Raw genomic sequence first — 17,051 nt, 5'->3', positions numbered from 1 at the left:
GAGTAGTGTGAGGAGAGTACTTTAGTGTTTAACTTCTTTCACTTAGCATAATGCTTTGGAGATTCTGCATTGTTACCTGAATCTGCAGTTTGGTCCTTTGATATTAACAAATCCATTGAATAGCTATACTCCAATTTACTTATCCACTCACCTATTGAAGGACATTGGCGTTGTTTCTAGGTTTTGATTGTTGGGAGTATAGCAGCTTTTAAGGACTTGCTGTACAGATGTTATATGAATACAGGAATTTATTTCTCATGGCTATATACAAGAGTGAGGTTACTAAGGCAAGCAGGGCTACCAAGTCTTATGATAAGCATTTAATTTTATAAAAGTCTATCATACTTTTTCCAAAGTGGCTGTGGCATTTTATATTCCCACCAGAAATATATGAGAGTTACAGTTGTTTTGCATCTTTGCCAAACTTTTGTATTGGAAGTCTTTTTAATTTTAGCATTTAATTGCTATGATTTCTCATTATGATTCTAATTTTCATTTCCCTTGTTAAAAAAAAAATTCAACTGAGTAAATTTGAAGATCAAATTCGCTTTATTCAACAATTAATGAATTAGGCAATATCCTATCTAGCAAATAGACACTCCAAAGAGATGTACAAAATGGAAGGCTTTTATAGTCAGAAAGGGGACAAGTCAAAGAAAGTGTGTTGTTTCAGGCAAAAACCATCCTTTGGGGAAAGGCAGGGCTTACAGGGCAGATTACTTCACTAGTGCTGACCAGGTAATTCCAGAATGACTGGTTAAAGGTTACTTTCCTGGGAGAGGCTGAAACTGCAATTCGGTTAGATATTAAGTCTTGGTTTGCTAGTGTGGGGCTTAGCACAAGTAACTCTATTTTGGACCTGTTATTTCTTTTTTTAACACCCTATGATTAATAATCATTAGCATCTTTTCATGTGTTAATTTGCCGTCTACTTTTTAGTGCAATATGCTTGATTAGGTTTATCTTCCTATTTTTTATTTGGGGTTGTTGAACTCCAATCTGTTTGTTTATAGTTTTCATGACAAATGATAAATATTCAGCCATTATTTCTTCAAGCATTTTTTTTTCTGAACCCCCACCTCCTCCTTCGTGAGACTCTTAATTATGCATGATGTATTTTAGGCCACATGTGTTCTATTCATTTTTTAAAAATCGTTTCCCCTGAGTTCCATTTTGGATATTTTCAATTGCTTTGTCTTCAATTTCTCAAGTCTTCTTTCTGTGGTGTATTGTGGTGCTGTATCTACTGTTAATCTCATCCACAGTTTTTTCTTTTTTTAAAAATTAATTTATTTTTTTGAAGTTCCATGATTGCGTATAACACCCAGTGCACCAGGCAATACGTGCCCTCCTTAATACCCATCACCAGCCTAACCCATTTCCAGCCCCCCAACCCCTGAAGCCCTCAGTTTTTTTCCCGGAGTCCATAGTCTCTCATGGTTCCTTCCCCCTTCTGTTTACCCTGCCTTTCTTCTTCCCTTTCTTCTCCTACTGATCTTCCTACTTCTTATGTTCCATAAATGAGTTAAACCATATGATAATTGTCTTTCTCTGCTTGACTTATTTCGCTTAGCATTATCTCCTCCAGTCCCATCCATGTTGCACCAAATGTTGAGAAATCGTTCTTTTTTATGGCCAAGTAATATTCCATTGTATATATGGACCACATCTTCTTTTTTTTTTTTTTTTAAGATTTTATTTATTTATTTGACAGAGATAGAAACAGCCAGCGAGAGAGGGAACACAAGCAGGGGGAGTGGGAGAGGAAGAAGCAGGCTCCCAGCGGAAGAGCCGGATGTGGGACTCGATCCCAGAATGCCAGAATCATGCCCTGAGCCAAAGGCAGACGCCTAACGACTGAGCCACCCAGGCGCCCCTGGACCACATCTTCTTAATCCAGTCATCTGTTGAAGGGCATCTCAGCTCCTTCCATGATTTAGCTATTGTGGACAATGCTGCTATGAACAGTGGGGTGGATATGGCCCTTCTCTTCACTACATCTGTATGTTTGGGGTAAATACCCAGTAGTACAATTGCTGGATCATAGGGTAGCTCAATTTTTAACTTTTTAAGGGACCTCCACACTGTTCTCCAAAGTGGATGTACCAACTTGCATTCCCACCAGCAATGTAGGAGGGATCCCCTTTCTCCATATCCTCTCCAACATTTGTTGTTTCTTGCCTTGTCAATTTTTGCCATTCTAACTGGCGTAAGGTGGTATTTCAGTGTGGTTTTGATTGGAATTTCCCTGGTGGTTAATGATTTTGAACATTTTTTCATGTGTCTGTTAGCCATTTGTATGTCTTCACTGGAAAAGTGTCTGTTCATATCTTCTGCCCATTTTGTGATTTATTTGTTTCTTGTGTATTGAGTTTGAGAAGTTCTTTGTAGATCTTGGATACCAGTCTTTTATCTGTAGTGTCATTTACAAATATCTTCTCCCATTCCATGGGCTGCCTCTTGGTTTTTTTGACTGTTTCCTTGGTTGTGCAGAAGCTTTTTCAAAGACAGCAAGGTACTGGCACAAAAACAGACACACAGACCAATGGAACAGAATAGAGAACCCAGAAATGGACCCTCACCTCTTTGGGCAACTAATCTTTGACAAAGCAGGAAAAGACATCCAGTGGAAAAAAGACAATCTCTTCAATAAATGGTGCTGGGAAAATTGGACAGCTACATGCAAAAGAATGAAACTTGACCACTCTCTCACACCATACACAAAGGTAAACTCCAAATGGATGAAAGACCTCAATGTGAGACAGGAATCCATCAAAATCCTAAAGGAGAACATAGGCAGCAACCTCTTTGACATCGGCCACAGCAACTTTTTTCATGACACATCTCCAAGGGCAAGAGAAACAAAGGAAAAAATGAACTCGTCAGACTTCATCAAAATAAAAAGCTTCTGCACAGTTTTTTCATCTCTGATGTTATATTTTTCACACCTAGAAGTTTAATTTGGATCATTTTATAGTTTCCATTGCTCTTCATCAAATGCATGCTTTTCTCTAACCTTCTTGAGCATATGAAGTACATCTTTAGTGTTTTGTCTGCTGATTGTATTAGCTATGTCATTTCTGCATCTGTGTCTTAAATTTTTCTTCCTGGGCATTGAAACATGATTTAGTGTTTGTTTGTACACCTGGCAATCTATGATTAGATGCCAACACTGTGAGTTTTATGTTATTGGATGTTGGTTTTTGGTGTTCCTTTAAGTGTTTTTAGGTTTCAGTTCTAAGGAGCAGGTAAATTACATGAAATCCACTTGATCTTTTTGAGGCTTACTTTCAAGCTCTGTTAGTGTGGTCTTGAGGGCAAACCCAACCCCTCTTATTCCACCATGGCCAAAAGTGGAAATCCATTCAGAGTCTCTTGATGGTATTTCTCTCAGACCTCCTTTGGGTGAAGGCACATAACAACTTGTAACGTGACTTCTTTAAAAGCCAGACCATTCTGCAGCAAAACCTAGCAAAAAAACACAATACTGAATGGTAGCTAAGAGTTTCTGGAATGATTTAGACCTGGTTTAAATTTTATTTCTGCTGCTGGGCAACCTGAGCTAATCTTTTTAAGCTTTGATTTATTTATCTGTAAAATAAAAGTAACAATACAGTTGACTCTTGAGCAATATGAGTTTGTGAGTCCACTTATACATAGATTTTTTTACAATACATTACTATAAATGTATTTTTTCTTTCTTAATCATTTTTAATCACATTTTTTCTCTAGCTGACTTCATTGTAAGAATACAGGATAATATATATAACATACAAAATATGTGTTAATTGATGTTTTATGTTACCAGTAGGGCTTCCAGTCAACAGTAGGCAATTAGTAGTTCAGTTTTGTGGTAGTCAAAAGTTATATGCAGATTTTCAATGCACAGGGCACACTGTGTTGTTCAAGGGTCAACTATAGTATCTTTCAGAGATTGGGTAGATTAAGTAAAATAAGGAATGCACCATATTTGTTGTCATTACCATAATTTAAAACACCAGATTCCTTAAATATGTCAGGTATCAGGCACCTTTTATTTCAGAGAAACTTAAAAGCAAACATGTAACTGTTACCCAGTATGTTAACTGAATAATGGGTACTGATTAAACATCAAAAGATAAAATGCTCTGTCATAACACTCAATTTCACAGTTTAGATGGTTAACCAATGAATGGGAAGTGGACTATGCACTGAAAACCTACTAATAATGTTATATAATCTGTGCTTTAATCCACTAATGTTTCTCCAGTCTAATGATTTAGAAATATAATTCACATGTTGCAACAAGGAATGATCTCAGAAAACATTTATAAACCACATATTCAACAAAGGACTACTACCTACAATATATAAGGAACTTTCAAAACCTTACAGTAAACAGAAAATCCAATTAGAAAATAAACAAAAGACATAAAGAGACATTTCACCAGAGAGGACATATGGATGGCAGATAGGCACCTGAAAAGATGTTCAATTCCATTAGTCACTAGAGAAATGCAAGTTAAAACAAAAATAAGATGTTATTGCACATCTATCAGGTTAAATTTAAAAAACAATAGTGATAATACCAAATGTGGGTGAAGATTTGGACAAACTGGATCACACGTACATTGCTGGCAGGAATATAAAAATGGCAGAGCCACTTTGAAAAGCATTTTGGCAGTTCCTTAAAAATCAAAACATGCAACTACCATATGACCCAGCAATTGCACTCCTGGACATTTATCCCAGAGACATGAAAATTTATGTTCACACAAAAACATATACACAAGTTTTTATAGCAACTCTATTGGTAATAGCCAAAAGTTGGTATCAACACAGGTACCCTTCAATGGGTGAATGGCTAAGCAAACTGTGGTATGTGAAATGCTACTCAGCAATAAAAAAGAATGATACTATTGATCTATGCAACAACCTAGATGAATTGCCAGAGAATTATACTGGTGAAAGAAAACAATACAAAACATTACACATTGCATAATTCCATGTATATAACATTCTTCAAATGACAAAATGATAGAAATGGAGAACAAATTAGTGGTTGTCAGGAGTTAATGAGAGGGTTTGAGTGAGAGGCAAGTGGTATGTCTATAGAAGGGCAAAACGAAGGATCTTTGTGGTGATGGAAATGTTTTGTATCTTGACTGTGTCCATATAATATCCTGGTTGTGACATTGTAAGAAAAAAACAACAAAAAAAGTAAAAGTTAGAAAACATCAATGGGGAAATAAACACTCTTATACTCCTGTAAAATTCAAATTCCATTTTGGAGGGCATTTTGGTAATATCAACTAAAAATAAAAATGATTATACTTTTTGTGCATAATTCTAGCTCTGTGGATATACAGATGAAATGACTACATGCAAGATTATTCACTGTGGAATTGTTACTGGAAACAACCCAAGTGTCTATCAATGGGAGCCTGGTTAGATAAATTATAGTACATTTGTTCAGGGAGTACTATATAGTTGTAAAACAGAAATGGAAGGGCTCCATTTACTGACACAAAAAGATCTGTAAGACATGTTATATGAAAAAAAGCTATGTGCTTAAAAGTGCTTTCAGTATTCTACCTTTCGTGTAAAAACGGAAATTTAAGATTATCAGGATTTACTAGTATATGTTAAAGAAACTGTGCACACATGCACCAAAAATAATAACATTGAGTATGTGGTCATCAATTTGTGTGTTTTGGAGGGTTGTTGGGAACCAGATGGATAGAGAACAGGACTGGAAAAGAGACTTTCACTGAATACTTTGTTTTTCTTAATTTTTCAAAATGTGCATATTACCTCTTAAGAAATTAAATTAAAATGAATACATCAACTTCATCTAAACCTGGTAGATAGAGACAAAGGTAATCATTAATCAATCCATTTTGCTGAATGTGTTAAATTGCTAATTTGAATAGACTTTATATATTAAATATTCAACACAATTCTGTCAATATGTATGGTAAGTAACTCCATTTAGAAACACTTTTATAAATAATCTTTTAAAAAACAATAGAGCCACACAGAAAATATCTGTGATCACATCTGGCCAAAGCGTATTATTTAACACATTTTCAGCAAGGTGATTTTTATCACTGAAGTGCATACGATTTTTATTACTGAAGAGCACATACATGAAGCCATATCATCATGTAATGTGCATTTTATGAACATTTTACTTTCTCTTTCATAGTCATGTGAACCTCTTCTGACCCTTTGTAGGAAACTCCAATGTACCCTGAATAGATCTACAGACAGCCAAATCAAAGAGCTGTAAGTGGGGAAACCTCAAGAGTATTTAACCAAGACAAGGAGTTGTTTGAATTCAGTTTTTTTTGGTCTCTTATCCAAAATCATGAAAATAAAATTACAAGACATATGTTCTATATCCCAAGAGAAACCCCAAAGCTTGAAGCTCTATACCCTCACATTAAAATGTAGCTAAAATTTAGTTCAAGGATGCCCAAAACTACAGGAAAAATATGTAACATATATGAGTTCCTCTAAAAATGGCTCTAGGTCAGCACTGTTCTGTGGGAAGGTGATGCTAACTACATATGTCATTATAAGTTGTCTAGGAGCCACATTAAAAAGCTGAAGCTAATTTTAGCATATATATATATATATATATTCTTGGAGAGAGAGTGTGCGAATGTGTGCAAGTTGAGGGGGCAAGGGAGAGGGAGAGAGAACCTCAGCCATACTCTGTGCTGAGCATGGAGCCGCTTGGTTCAATCCCTGAGATCATAACCTGAGCTGAAAAGAGTCAGGTGCCAAACCGACTGCACCACTCAGGCACCCCAATTTTAATAGATTTTAACACAAATAATCAAAATATTATTTCAATGTGTAATCAATATAAAAAAGTCTTATCCATATATTTTGTATCTTTCATACTAAATCTTCAAAATCCACTGTGTTTTACACTTGAAGTAGTATCTCTCAATTCAGGCTCTAGATTTTATTGAAATATTCTGTCTGTATCTGGATTTCAAAAATTTACAGTTGAAATAGTTAACTTACATGTCCAAATTGTATTAAATAAAGTTAATGGTTTTTCCATAACCTCATCTTAGAACTAAAAGTTTGTACCCTTTTACCAAACTCTCCCTATTTCCCCCACCTCAGCCCCTGGCAACTCCTTTTTACTGTTTCTATGAGTTTTACTTTTTTTTTTTTTTTAAGATTCCACAAATAAGTGGTACCATAAAGTATTTGTCTTTTTCTCTGTCTGGCATATTTCACAAATGGCTGGATTTCCTTCTTTTGATGGCTGAATAATATTCCTCTATCTATCTATCTATCTATCTATCTATGTAACATTTTCTTTATCCATTCATCTGTCTATGAACATTTAGGTTGTTTCTTTGTCTTGGCAATTATAAATAATGCTATGAATGTGGGGGTGCATATCTTCTCTTGATTATGGAATTATCAAAGTAGATGGGATCTCAAAATATCATGCATCTCTTTGCCTTTAGTAGGATTCATTTGTATATTTTGCTGCATAAGAAGGGGAATTGGGGGAATAGCAATCTTGTAGGACTGAATCTTTAACCTATGAGATCTAATGCCACCTTTAGGTAGACAGTGTTTAATTGAGTTACATTGTAAAACACCCAGCTGCTGTCACAGAATTGCTTGATGTGTAGATAAACCACACATCTGGTATTAGAGTGAAGCAGTGTTGCAGTAGAGTATCAGGTAGAGGAGACACAGGAGTGGTTTTCCCTTTACACTTACCTTCAACTACTTCTATGGCTTGGTTCTTACACTGGATCCTTTATTTTTTTTTTTAAAGATTTTATTTATTTATTTCACAGAGATAGAGACAGCCAGCGAGAGAGGGAACACAAGCAGGGTGAGTGGGAGAGGAAGAAGCAGGCTCCCAGCGGAAGAGCCTGACATGGGGCTCGATCCCAGAACTCTGGGATCAAGACCAGAGCCGAAGGCAGATGTTTAATGACTGAGCCACCCAGGCGCCCCATATTTTTTTTTAAAGATTTTATTTATTCATTAGAGCCACCCAGGCGCCCCATATTTTTTTTTTAAAGATTTTATTTATTCATTAGACAGAGAGAGAGACAGCCAGCAAGAGAGGGAACACAAGCAGGGGGAGTGGGAGAGGAAGAAGCAGGTTCCCAGCGGAGAAGCCTGATGTGGGGCTCGATCCCAGGACTCTGGGATCACACCCTGAGCCAAAGGTAGACGCTTAATGACAGAGCCACCCAGGCGCCCCATACACTGGATCTTTTAATACTGCTATAGTCAATATGAGGATAGTGGGAGATGAGCATCATTGTGAATGCCCTAAGGTTTCAACACCAGATACAAGGGAATTTCTCCACACTTTTCCTATACTGAATTCCCAACTATAAAAAATTAGTCTCTGGAATTACCAATTGGGTTTACGAAAGTGTCGCATCAGGAATGTAGAAATTGAAGTGGAATTCCATAGTGGAATGCAGTGGGTAAACAAGCATTCAAATAAGTTATAGCTTTGCTTCAAGAAAGAGAGTGTTGAGGTTTTATAAAATGCTCAAGGCTAAGCATTATAAAATCACCAAGACACCAGTTATTGCTCAGCAAATACTCACTTATTGAGAGGAGAAGTGAAGAAAAGCAATTGTTTCTCCAGCTGGAATGAAATCAGCTCTAGGTGTTCCTCTGATTTGTGGACTCCCCATAATTAAATCCAGATATTCTTAAGGATGATTTGTTAGTTTTTCAATAACTCCTCCACCCCATTTTTTTAACTAGATAAGAATAAGAAGAAATATGCATTGTAAGATTGATAGTGATTCTCTTTATTTTTAAACACATTATTAGACTAATATGTTGCCAGGTATAGACTTTGGTTCGCTTAGTCCTTATGCATTTGAAAAACTGAGAAGTGTTTGGGGTTTATGAGATCTAATGCTAAAGAAGTATATAACCAGATTTAAGTAACACTGAGGTAAATTATATGTGGCCAAAAAGTAGGAAAATTCTGTCATTGATATAATAAATAATCCACAAGTCCTATGAGGTCAAAATAAACAATTATGTTTTATTCTGCCCTCCAAATTTACTTGCCCTCTGGAAGTAGTTCTATGTTAGGCTGTTGATTGAGGGTCTGTGCTATAGCATGTGATTTGGCTGCTTTTCATGTATACCTGTGTATAATAACTAGATTAAGGTGCAAGACAATGCATGTGAGAGTGTAAGGTGGGTGGCACAGACAATAGCTTAGTGACACTAATTGCTGTGAGTGTTCACTAAACACATGAATCTGTGTTTTGAGAATAGGTAATAAAGGAGGGCCAAAAAGCTTTTTGAGGGAATGAGCATTAGCAGGGGAATGAAAGTGGCTTATTAATTTATGTAGGGCAACAGTTCCATGGAGTAGGACTGGCTTAAGCAAAGACCTACAGTTGGAGGAACTTGTGGACACAGCTGAACAAAACCTGAGGAAGTCCCCTAAAGCCTTAGTTCAAGACCTTGATGTAGAGAAATGTTTCATTGATTTTATCCATTGGCGTGGGTATGTTCAAGGAGTTGCTGGGGAATAGAGGGTAACCTCATGCTGGATGGTGAGGGAATTATATCTTATTAAATTGAGATGAAGGTGTACTGGCAAGATGGCAGGGGAGTAGGGGACTCCATTTCAACTGGTCCCCTGAATTTAGCTGGATATCTATCAAACCATTTTGAATACCCATGAAATCAGCCTGAGACATAAGAATATATATCTGGAGCTCTACAAGCAGAAAAGTAAATGCTTTTTGCAAGGTAAGATGTGTGGAGTCATGAATCTGCAGGGAGATATCAGAAGATAAATGGAAGGGCTAGGGAGCATCCATAAGCTGACTCCTGGAAAGTGATATAACACCGGAGTGCAAAATTGGAACCCACAGAAATCTGCTCTAGTGAGAGACATCCCTCTCTGAAAGGGACTCTGGAAATGAAAGGGCAGAATTCTAGGTAGGGCATTGTGGTCTCGGGATACAAGGAAACACAGAGCAAAAAGGGGTTCCTGAACCAGTAGAGTGCCCGAGTAGTGGAGCCAGGAAGCAGGTAATGATCAGCAAGCCCAGGAAGGGACTCTCAGCTCCGATTGCTATAAACCATGAGCCAGGCCAGTCGATCATTGCTCTTTTCTTGAGCAGCCTGAAAAAGTCTGGAACCTGCGCCTGACCGGGTAAAATCTCAGAGTCGTAGCAGCCTGGAAAGGACTAGAGTGTCACCTAGTCATAATCCAGGAGCTTCAGGTGTGCACATGAACACTCTGCTGCTCGAGGTTTTAGAATCACAAAGGGCAATGGCACTCCCGGGCCCCTGGAACTACCTCTGAGAGAGTTGCTGTGGACCTGCACTGTGGGAGGCTGCGGTTTTTGGTGGCACATACAGAAGTGGAGACTGTTTGTCCTGGAGGGTTTAGTAAAGAGGGAAGACTGAATTTTCTGCTCTGGGCCAGAGGTTTGGGTGTGGCCGTTTTTGCCCTCATCCTCTGAAGAGGCACAGAAAGTCCCCAGATAACAAAAGCTACACAGAAGACTGGTTGCCACTGAGCCCATCCGCATGACGGGGTGGGGCAACTCCACACAGGCAAGGTTACCTGAGAAACAGCAGGGCAGGGCCCTCCCCCAGAAGAGGGGCTGGAAGAACAGGTGGATGACAATCCTATGGATCTCTTAAGACCATAAAATCCCAACACCAGGGGAAAATTATATATTGAGCTTCAGGTGCAACCCATGACTTGTTTATTTTTCAGAGAAAATTCTCCTTTTCTTTTTTTTCTCTTTTACTTACACTTTTTTCTCTGTTTTTTCTTTTTACTTTCTCCTCACTTCAACTAGATGTTTATTATATCAACTAATATTTCATAGTCACTTTTCAACTTTTATTTTTTCACACCTATATTTTTTATAGATATATGCTTTATTTTAGTCCTTTTGTCACTCCATTCAATTTTACCTTTATATATACAAGTTTTACTTTCTTTATAATTTTTGGGACATAGTGTCTTCTAACACAGAGACCAAAATACATTCAGGAACAACCGAAACAGCCTGCTTTGTCCACACTGAGAGATTATAGCTCTTTCCACCACCACCCCACTTTTTAAAATTTTTTTAATTTTATAATTTTATTCTTGTGTTTCATTTTGGCTTTGTTTTTTGGTGGTGGCTTCTGACCACTCCGGATTTTGCTAGGGTGCATCTTGCTAGGGTTAATATTTTGGACTCTGATCATTCACTCAACTATCCCTCAACAGAATGACTAGGAGGAGGAGCTCTCAACAAAGAAAAGAAACAGAGACAATGTCCTCTGTCATGGAACTAATGGATATGGATACAAGCAAGATGTCAGAGATAGAATTCAGGATAGCAATCATAAAGTCAATAGCTAGGTTTGAAAAAAGCATTAGTGACAAAATAGAATCCCTAAAAGCAGAAAGGAGATCTAATCAGGCCAAAATAAAAAATGCTATGAATGAGATGCAGTCTAAACTGGATATTTTAACAGCAAGAGTAAATGAGGCAGAAGAGAGAATTAGTTATCTAGAAGATAAGCTGATGGAAAGGAAGTTGAGGAAAACAGAGATAGGCTGCTAGTAGTACATGAAGAAAGGATTGGAGAGACTAATGATGCCATGAAACATTCCAATGTCAGAATTATTGGGATCCCCTAGGGGGTAGAAAGAGAGAGAGAGGGCTAGAAGGTATATTTGAGCAAATCATAGCTGAGAATTATCCTAATCTGGGGAAGGAAACAAGCATTCAAGTTTGAGAGGCTGAGAGGGCCCCTCCCAAAATCAAATAAAATAGATCAACACCCTGTCATATAAAAGTGAAGCTTGCAAATTTTACAGCCAAAGAAACTGTCCTGAGAATAGCCAGGAAGAGGAGGTCCCTTGCATATGGAGGGAGGAACATCAGAATAACATCAGATCTGTCCACAAAAACCTGGCAAGCCAGAAAGGGCTGGCAAGACATATTCAGGGTAATAAATGAAAAGAACATACAGCCAAGAATGCTTTATCCAGGAAGGCTGTCATTCAGAACATAAGGAGAGATAAACAGCTTTCAGGACAGGCAGAAACTGAAAGAATATTTGACCACCAAGCCAGCCTTGCAAGAAATATTAAGGGGGATTCTCTAAGCAAAGAGAGACCCCAAGAGTCACACAGACCAGGAAGAAACAGAGAAAATCTACAGAAACAGGGACTTTACAGGCAATACAATGGTGCTAAATTCATCTTTCAATAGTTACTCTGAATGTAAATGGGCTGAATGCTCCCATGAAAAGACACAGGGTTTCAGACTGGATAAAAAAGCAGGACCCATCCATATGCTATCTACAAGATACTCATTTTGAACCTAAAGACATCTCCAGATTGAAAATGAGGGGATGGAGAATGATTTACCATGCTAATGGACCTCAAAAGAAAGCTGGGGTAGCAATTCTCATATCAGACAAATTAGATTTTAAAACAAAGACAAGGGTACCAGGGTGTCTCAGTTGGTTAAGCGTCTGCCTTCAGCTCAGGACATGATCCCAGGGCCCTGGGACTGGGTCCCTCATCAGGTTCCCCGCTCAGTGGAGAGCCTGTTTCTCCCTCTCCTTCTGCTGCTCCCCCTGCTTGTGTGCTCACTGTGTTTCTCTCTCTCTGTCAAATAAATAAAATCTTTAAAAAATAAAATAAAATAAACCAAAGACTGTAGTAATAGATGTAGAGGGACACTATATCATACTTAAAGGGTCTATCCAACAAGAAGATCTAACAATTGTAAATATCTATGCCCCTCAAAAGGGAGCAGCCAATTATATAAGCCAATTAATAACCAAAATAAAGAAGCATTGATGATAATAAATACATTAATAGTAGGAGACCTCAACGCTCCATTCACAGCAGTGGACCAATCATCTAAGCAGAAGATCAACAAAGAAATAAGAGCTTTGAATGACACATTGGACCAGATGGACTCATAGATACATACAGAACATTCCACCCTAAAACAACAGAATACTCATGTTTCTCAAATGAACATGGAACTTTCTCCAGAACAGACATACTGGATCACAAATCAGTTCTCAACTGATACCAAAAGATTGAGATTATTCCCTGCATATTTTCAGACCACAGTGCTTTGCCACAAGAGAAATGTGGAAAGAACTCAAATACTTGGAAGTTAAAGAGCATCCTGCTAAAGAATGGATGGTCAACCAGGAAATTAAAGAACTTAAACAATTCATTTAAATGAATGAGAATGAAAACACATCAGTCCAAAACCTATGGGATACTGCAAAGGCAGTCCTAAGAGGGAAATACATAGCCATCCAAGCCTCTCTCAAAAAATTAGAAAAATCCCAAATCCATAAGCTAACCTTACACCTAAAGGACCTGGAGGAAGAACAGCAAATAAAGCCTAAACCAATCAGGAGAAGAGAAATAATAAAGATTAGAGGAAAAATCAATAAATTAGAGACCAGAAATACAGTAGAGCAGATCAATGAAACTAGAAGATGGTTCTTTGAAAGAATTAGTAACATTGATAAACCTCTGGCCAGACTTATCCAAAAGAAAAGGGAAAGTACCCAAATCGATAAAAGCATGAACGAAAGGGGAGAGATCAAGACTAACACCAAGGAAATAGAAATAATTATTAGAAATGATTACCAGCAACTATATGCCAACAAATGAAGCAATATGGAAGAAATGGATGCATTCCTGAAACTTATAAACTACTAAGACTGAAACAGGAAGAAATAGACAATGTGAACAGACCAATAACCAGTAAAGAAATTAGAACAGTAATAAAAAAAACCTTCCAAAAAAACAAGAGTCCAGGGCCAGATGGAGTCCCAAGGGAATTCTACCAAACATTTAAAGAAGAAATAATACCTATTCTCCTGAAGCTGTTTCAAAAAATAGAAATGGAAGGAAAACTTCCAAACTCGTTCTACAGGCCAGCATTACCCTAATCCCAAAACCAGGCAAAGACCCCATCAAAAAGGAGAATTACAGATCAATATCCCTGGTGAACATGGATGCTGAAATACTCACCAAGATCCTAGCCAATAGGCTCCAACAGTACATTAAAAGCATTATCCATCACGACCAGATGGGATTTATTTCTGTGATGCAAGGGTGGTTCAACATTTGCAAATCAATCAACGTGATAGAGCACATTAACAAAAGAAGACAAGAACCATATGATCCTTTCAACTGATGCAGAAAAAGCATTTGACAAAATACAGCATCCTTTCCTGATTAAAACTCTTCAAAGTATAGGGATAGAGGAAACATACCTGAATATCATAAAAGCCTATGAAAAGACCACAGCAAATGTCATTCTCAATGGGAAAAATGAGAGTTTTTCCCTTAAGGTCAGGTAAATGGCTCATACCCAAGATCTATAAAGAACTTCTCAAACTCAACACCCAAAAAACGAATAATCCAGTCAAGAAATGGGCAGAAGACATAAAGAAATACTTCTCCAAAGAAGGCATACAAATGGCTAACAGACACATGAAAAAATGTTCAACATCACTAGCCATCAGGGAAATACAAATCAAAACCACAACGAGATACCACCTCACACCAGTTAGAATGGTAGAAATTAACAAGACAGGAAACAACAGATGGTGAGGATGTGGAGAAAGGGGAGCCACTCTGGAAAACAGTATGTAGGTTCCTCAGGACATTAAAAAAAAGCTACCCTAAGACCCAGCAATTTCACTACTAGGTATTGATCCCAAAGATACAGACGTAGTGATCCGAAGGGGCACATGCCCCAATGTTCATAGCAGCAATGTCCACAATAGCCAAACTGTGAAAGGAGCCAAGATGCCCTTCAACAGACAAATAGGTAAAGAAGATGTGGTTCATATATACAATGGAATATTAGTCAGCCATTAGAAAGGATGAATACCTACCATTTGCATAGACATGGATGGAACTGGAGGGGATTATGCTAAGTGAAATAAGTCAAGCAGAGAAAGATAATTATCATATGGTTTCACTCATATGTGGAACATAAAGAATAGCATGGAGGACTTAGGGGAAGGGAGGGAACACCGAATGGGAAGAAATCAGAGAGGGAGACAAACCATGAGAGACTCTGGACTCCGGGAAACAAACTGGTTACAGAAAGGAAGGGGTGGGGGATCTGGTAACCGGGTGATGGGTATTAAGTAGGGCATGTGTTGTGATGAGCATGGGTATTATACGCAACTAATGAATCATTGAACACTACATCAAAAACTAATGATGTACTATATGTTGGCTAACTGGACATAATAATAAAAAAAATGAAAAGAAATCTTAAGTAAATAAATATAAATAAATAAATAAAGATGGAGATATGTATGAACATGTGATCTGAAGGAAAGCGTTAGAGTCAGGCTGTGTGGAGATTTGGCTCCTTTCAAGGAAAGGTTTTATGTTGTCCCCTTTGCTCATCAATCCTAGAACTGTCTCTTTATTGGATTTAAATCTCTAAAATAGCCCTATGTCTAGTTCAATTTTTCCCAAGCCTATTACTAGGCAAAATGACCCTCTTTGAACATGAGGAAAATTCTGTGACCTTCTGTATACTATTAGAATACTGAAAGCAATAGATGTTCAAATTGAATTGTGTCCATCACAAAACTACCAGCTGGATAGGATTTTAGAAATCCTCTAACTTAGCCTCTTCCTACCAAATGGAAATTTAGGCAAAAAGATTATGCTACATGCATCAAAGTTAAGAATTCATCTTTCTTGATTTTAAATCTGGCTTTATCTACTGAACTATGTTATCATACCTAATTTTGATGGAAGAAAAGGAATTCCCAACTTTCTTGGAAGTATAATAGTTATTACTGATCTGATTGTGGCAGAGCTTCTAAACATTCTAAAGGAAGAGGTTTTTATTTTACAGTTGAATTAAAATTGGAAAATTTAAAGATAATTCAAGGTAATATGGGCTGTTATGAAACCAGGGATTAACAATGAACTCATCAACAAGCAAGTATTCAGATAAAAATCCTGTGATTAACGTTAACACAGCATGTCTAAATGTGTTTGAAGGTTTCTAGCCTACAGTGACCCCTGGTGTTATTTTGAAAAACATGCAGCACGCAGTATGCTATTCTCTTTCATCTTTAAGACCCTGTATAAAAATAGTTCCTACTGTGCCTGGGTGGCTCACTCAGTTAAGTGCCTGACTCTTGACTTCATCTCAGGTCATGATCTCAGGGTCGTGAGGTCAAGCCCCATGTCAGGGTCTGCATTGGGCATGGAGCCTGCTTAAGATTCTATCTCTCCCACTCCCCTACCCCAGCCCCCAAAAAAATAGTTTCCACTAAGAGCAGGTAAACTCTATGAAACAGTTTATTCCCAATAGTCCATGAGGTAAAGAGCAAATTTCTCCATCAGAAATCAGATTCTGTGCACTAAACATACAAAAAGTAATATATTAAGTAATACCTATACATGTTATTGTAAAAATTTATAATAAAACCACTTGGGAACTACATTCTTTTTGTCAAATCTGAACCATTAAAGCAATTTGAAAAAGGAAAGTGATCATTGGCATTCAAACTTATCTATCCCCTAATGTAATAGAAGTCATTATCCAAAAAGGTGCATATAAAAGATAGCTTCCAAGTGTCTTAAAATCCGTAATTATGCAGAATTATGTGTTCTCCCAAGAATGGCAAATTTAAGAGATTGGTTTTCTAAATAATAATATGAGAGACAGAATCTAGGTAACTCATGCTTTACACCAAAACATTTAATTCTAAATATGCTATTGTAATGAGAACAAAGTTTTCACCTCACATCCTCCATGGAACGTGATGGGATGAAAAAAGAAAGAAGGACAAAGAGAGGGAAAAAATAAGAAAAAAAGAGGGAGCAAGAAAGAGAGAAGCAAGGTAGGAAGGAAGAGGAGAAAACAACATATGTTAAGTGGACTATTGCCTCCTGAGAGTTTGCGCTTAATGACCACTGAGTGCACTGGGTCTACTGTAATGCCTAATATACATTAGGTTGAAGAGGTGAAAGGTGTTAGAAGAAAAAATTATTC

At 37.5% G+C, this 17,051-nt stretch overlaps 1 long non-coding RNA gene across 1 annotated transcript in view; it reads right to left on the bottom strand.

Annotated features, from left to right (window-relative positions):
* Positions 1-577: 577 nt before the first annotated feature.
* The window catches only part of LOC113268106 (uncharacterized), a 35,499-nt gene continuing 19,025 nt past the window's right edge, over positions 578-17,051 (bottom strand). The window contains exons 3-4 of the long non-coding RNA XR_003321023.4: positions 8,592-8,750; positions 578-3,468 (exon numbers count right to left, since the gene is read on the bottom strand). This is a non-coding gene — a long non-coding RNA (uncharacterized LOC113268106). The remainder of the gene's footprint in view (positions 3,469-8,591; positions 8,751-17,051) is intronic.

The sequence above is a fragment of the Ursus arctos genome, unplaced genomic scaffold, assembly GCF_023065955.2.
Source record: "Ursus arctos isolate Adak ecotype North America unplaced genomic scaffold, UrsArc2.0 scaffold_6, whole genome shotgun sequence".
Classification (NCBI taxonomy): Eukaryota; Metazoa; Chordata; class Mammalia; order Carnivora; family Ursidae; genus Ursus; species Ursus arctos.
The sequence above is the reverse complement of the archived record's forward strand: the minus strand, read 5'-3'. Positions and strand labels throughout refer to the sequence as shown.